This window comes from Nyctereutes procyonoides, unplaced genomic scaffold (genome assembly GCF_905146905.1).
Source record: "Nyctereutes procyonoides isolate TBG_1078 unplaced genomic scaffold, NYPRO_anot_genome, whole genome shotgun sequence".
Lineage (NCBI taxonomy): Eukaryota > Metazoa > Chordata > Mammalia > Carnivora > Canidae > Nyctereutes > Nyctereutes procyonoides.
This window is the reverse complement of record NW_026575140.1, coordinates 66,383,516-66,388,626: the sequence shown is the minus strand read 5'-3', so window position 1 is coordinate 66,388,626 and position 5,111 is coordinate 66,383,516. Positions and strand designations below refer to the sequence as shown.

The 5,111-nt window shown below is 38.3% G+C and overlaps 1 non-coding gene across 1 annotated transcript; it reads left to right on the top strand.

Annotated features, from left to right (window-relative positions):
- Positions 1-1,599: 1,599 nt before the first annotated feature.
- On the top strand, positions 1,600-1,706 carry LOC129498038 (U6 spliceosomal RNA). The gene has a single exon (XR_008662070.1). It is a non-coding gene; the product is annotated as a U6 spliceosomal RNA (small nuclear RNA).
- Positions 1,707-5,111: the final 3,405 nt, after the last annotated feature.

Genomic DNA, 5,111 nt, shown 5'->3' with positions numbered 1-5,111 from the left:
ATGTAACCATGACCTCCTAAAAGGAACTTTGCAGGAGGTTATATGAGCCAGAATGAGCAAAAATTCTAGCATAGTGCCTAGCATATAGTGAGTACTTCTTAAATACTGCTAGTTTTCCCTTTTATAAGGATCTTCAGTGGATAAAATCAAAATAAATAAATCACATCAGAAACTGGAAGGCAGCATGCAGATAGCACTCAGCATTCTTGTTCGTGTGCTGAGCCCAACCTGACCTCTCTCCTTACCTGCAGTCCTGGCTGCCCCTAGTCTCCCATTGCCCCCATCCAGCCTTTAAAACCACCTGCATGAAGGCTTGTCCCTAGGATACAGTCTCAAATAATATTTGTTGAATAGAATGGAGTTAAAAAATAATTTGTAATTGTGTGTGGTGATGGATGTTCACTTGTTGTGGTGGTCATTTTGTGTTACATTCATATATCAAATCATTAGGTTGTATGTCTAATACTCATACAGTGCTGTATGTCAATCATCTATCAATTTGAAAAGAGAAATAGGTATCACATTTTATTGCTTGATTATGAAATGTTTAATGAGAAAGATTATTTTTTCCATGGGCTCTCTGGTCATACATGTTCTTTTGTAAGTGGCTGTTCTTGTACTCTTCATTTTTATTGGTTTGGAAGAGCTTTATATATGTTAAGGATATGACCTTTTTACTGTAACACACATTACAAAACAAACATATTTTTCTTATTAAAAAAAAAGGACAGGGTTGACTGCCACTCTCCTGTCAAAACCTTCAAATACCATCAATTTCTGTAGCCATCAATCAGGCCATCAAAAATTGGGGACCTGTTTTGGATAATAATACAGTGTGTATTACCAGTCAGTCCTACTAGCTTGTTAATTCAGAAATCATCTTTCCTCCATTTCCAGATCAGTCCTCAGTCTTTCTCACTGTGTTCAGCAGGCTAGGCTAGGAACAGAATTCCTCCCAAATAATACAAGCACCTTTCACCATGAATATCCTCTCCCCTCTGTGCATCTTAGGAGTTGCCTGGAGTCTAATGTTAATAGCACAGTTCTGGAGTGCATCAGTGGATGTGAAATCTGAGTGCTGCCACTTTCTACTTGGGTTACCACAACCATGCTCCTTAAGCTTTCCATGCCTTGATTCTTTGAGTTGGTAAATAAATATAAATAATAGCAGGATTTTTATGAAGATGAAATAAGATAACTTATGAAAAATGCTTAGTGCCAAACCTATACTAACTGCCTAAAAGGAAGCTATCATATTAAGTCAAAATAAGTCATCTTTTGTTTTCTGATTTTTTTCTGTTTTTATAGCACATATAAGGGGAAAATTCAAAGAAAATCCTATAGAAATATAAAGTGAGACACAGGGATCCCTGGGTGGTGCAGTGGTTTGGCGCCTGCCTTTGGCCCAGGGTGCGATCCTGGAGACCCGGGATCAAATCCCACATCGGGCTCCTGGTGCATGGAGCCTGCTTCTCCCTCTGCCTGTGTCTCTGCCTCTCTCTCTCTCTCTCTGTGACTATCATAAATAAATTAAAAAAAAAATTAAAAAAAATAAAATAAAGTGAGACACAGAAAAGTAATTATAAAAACATCAAAGTTGTGCTCACTTCAGCAGCACATATATTAAAATTGGAATGATGTGATAAAGATTAGCATGGCCCCTGTACAAGGATGACATGCAAATTTGTGAAGCTTCCATATTTAAAAACAAAAACAAAAAAGAACACCTGAAAATTACCCACAACAGTCTTGCCAGTCAAAAACCTAAAATAACAGATATTATTGCTTTGATATATTTCCTTCTAGGCTTTCTCCATGCATATGCACACACATCCTTTTTTAGACATACGTATTTAACTGGGCTGCTCTGGTTGGATAACGTGCTCCTTCTTACCTTTTTCTCAGTTGATAAATACCCTGCAAAAATATGATATTTTAAAGGTCTCAGAATATTCCTTAGAATTAATGGATCATAATATATTTTGCCATTCCTCTATTATAAAACTAAATTTGAGGCACCTGGGTGGTTCAGTGATTGAGCATCTGCCTTTGATTCAGGTGGTGATCCCAGGGTCCCAGGATCGAGTCCTGCATCAGGCCCCCACAGGGAGCCTGCTTCTCCCTCTGCCTGTGTCTCTGCCTCTCTCTCTTTCTGTGTCTCTCATGAATAAATAAATAAAATATTTAAAAACAAAACAAAACTAAATTTTATAAAGCTAAATTTATAAAACTCAGCTTTAAAAATTGTTCCAACCATAATTCCATGAGCTAGTCTAATAATTATGGCTTATCTAAGAAGAATGACAGCAAACACTTAAAAACACATGCTTCTGTTCTCTCCTAAGTATCTAAATCTCTGCCATTGCAATTATTTTTAAACCCTGTGGTCAAAGCTGTGAAAAGGCAATGAAAGCCAAAATGCCTTTGCAGGTTTCATTCTCTCTTTTGCCACCTTCTGAGACTTTAAGTTGCAGGCTTCTTCCCTCTTCTGACAGCCATTATGCAAGCTAAGTGAAGCTCTGAGTCCAGAACTGAGTGGAATGAGGTCTGTAAAGAAAAATGTCAAATATCTCTGTGGCATGTCTTTGCTACCAGCAGAGCTGTGTAAAATCCATGTAGAATGACTGCCTCATAAAACTTGGTTAACTGCAAATATTCCTTGTCATAGCTTTCAGACAGCATGAACCTTCCGTTTTAACGTTGCAAATGATTTAAAGAATGTACACTGGGTACACTTTGCCTATCTCATTTGCCCTCCTTTCCAAAATGCCTTTGGAGGTTCTGGGAAAAGACAGGTCCATTTTTATTTGCAAAACCCTTTAGGTTTCATTTCATTCCATTTTAATAAATATTGTTGAGAAGCTCCTACTTGCCAGGCACTCACTGGGTGCTGTGAGGAGGAAGGAGAAAATGCAAAGATGAAAGAGACAGGTCTTTCTGCCCTTGAAGAATTGAAAATCTACTAGAAAGCTGTAAGATGTGTGAACAAATAGCTCTAATTCTAGGCAGAACGAAATAAAGCTAAACAAAGGAGCATATATTGTGCCTAGTGACTGCAAAGGAAAAATGGAAAACATTTAAGCAAGAAGAGGTTACACTTGAAGTAAGCCTTGAAGGATGTCTAGGCTTTTTTAATAAGGGGCGCGGGGGGGGGGGGGGAGACAGCAAAACCATTAATGAGTTTCTGCTAGGCATTTTAACTTCTGAATCAGATTACACTAGGGGCTTCTGTGAACACTGATTTATGAAGTCCAAAAAAAAAAAACCCAACACTTTGACTAGGAATTATTTTCTTATTAATGAGAAATGTAAGTAATCTAGGTAGGACTATGCCTCTAAAGAGTAGAATAGGGACTGGACTGATTGCAAGTCTGTGCTGGGACTTTCTAGACCAAGAGGACACATTACTGGAGTGAGCATGGAAGTATAAAAATGCAGGATGGCTTCAGAAAATTGCTTACATTGTCTGCATTTTCAGAAAATTGCTTACTTACATTGTATCTTAAAAAAAAAAAAAAAAGGACAAAACCAAAAACTTTAGGTGGATATAGTGTCTTTCACCCTAAGAGAAGAAGAAAAGGTGTATATATTTAGTAACAAACAAATCCTAAAATTTTAGAGGCATAACATGGAAAGGTTCAATCTTTGCTTATGAAAATCCACACCAGGTCTAATGACTCTCCAAGGCAGTTTCCTCCTAGGCCAACTTGTTTTGTAATGTGTGTTACAGTAAAAAGGTCATATCCTTAACATATATAAAGCTCTTCCAAACCAATAAAAACATGGTTTGCACCATGTTTGACACATGGACTTGCACTGCTGTTAGTATCACAGAGCTACACTACCTCGAGCATCTACAGCATTTAAACTTTTCACACTATCCAGGTAGCCACAGAAGGAAACAGAAAATGCAGAGAACCCACACTTTTTTTGCCCTTCTATATTTTGGCCTTGAGTGACACATATCACATCTGCTTATAGCAGCTGAAAGATCTAGTCACATGGTCCACCCTAAAATAACGTTGTCCTCTTATGTGCCCAGGAAGAAGAAAAGGAAAAATGATTTGGTGAAAACAAAGCTGGTTTCTGGCACACAAGGCGATAGTAATTTAGGATGTATGTATTTATTAATTTAATATATAATATTATTTATTATTATTTATTATATAATATTATAATCATATGTAACATATTAGATAGTCATACTATATGTCATCTATAATAATTCATGTAAACTGAACCACAAACCATCCCCATCTTAAAAGAGAATAAGCAGGTCTTTGTAACCCTGCAGCCAGTGCATGACTGGCATGCTCCTCAGTTGGGGACATATCCCTCCAAGCCAGGCAGCTCCCATCACCTGAGAGCAATTCTCTGGAGGAAGAGCAGCTGTGACAGTTTTATATGGGAACTTGGCTAAGTGTGGTCTCTAGTTACCCAGTAAAACACTGGGTATAGCTGTAAAAGTATTTGCAGATGTGATTAAAGTCCATAATCAGTTTACAGTAAGTAAAGAAGATCATCCTAGATAATCTGGGTGGGCCTGATTCAAGCAGTTAGAAGGCTTAAGAGCAGAACTGAGGTTTCCCTGGAGAGGAAGAAATTCTGTTTATAGACAATAGTTTGGGGGCAAATTCAGCCTATGAAGTCTAGCTTGCCCTTCCTGACAGCCTGCCCTATGGATTTCTTCAGATTTGCCTAGCCAGCACTCAGAATCATGTGGTCAATCCTTGCAATCAATCAATCAATCTTCTCTCTCTCTTTCCCCCACTGGTTCTGTTTCTCTGTTGGAACCCTTAGGGATACAGCAGCTGAGGTTGAGAGCAGCTGGTGATCACTGCACCATTGGGTAAAGGGCACAGAATGACACCATCTACTAAAGCCACCCAGCTAATGAGACAAATGGCAGAATTTGCTGAGTCATGGACCACCTTGGCAGGAGGAAGATTGCCAGAAGGAAAGAGTGAATTTTTCTTCTTGAAAAAGCACTTTGTGCTCACTTTTGAGTCATATGTTCCAAAGGGAGTATATGTCCAAAAGGAGAGATGGAGAGACTTTTTAAAAATGTGTCTGTCTGAGGACAATTAGCATGAAGACACCTACCATTTAAA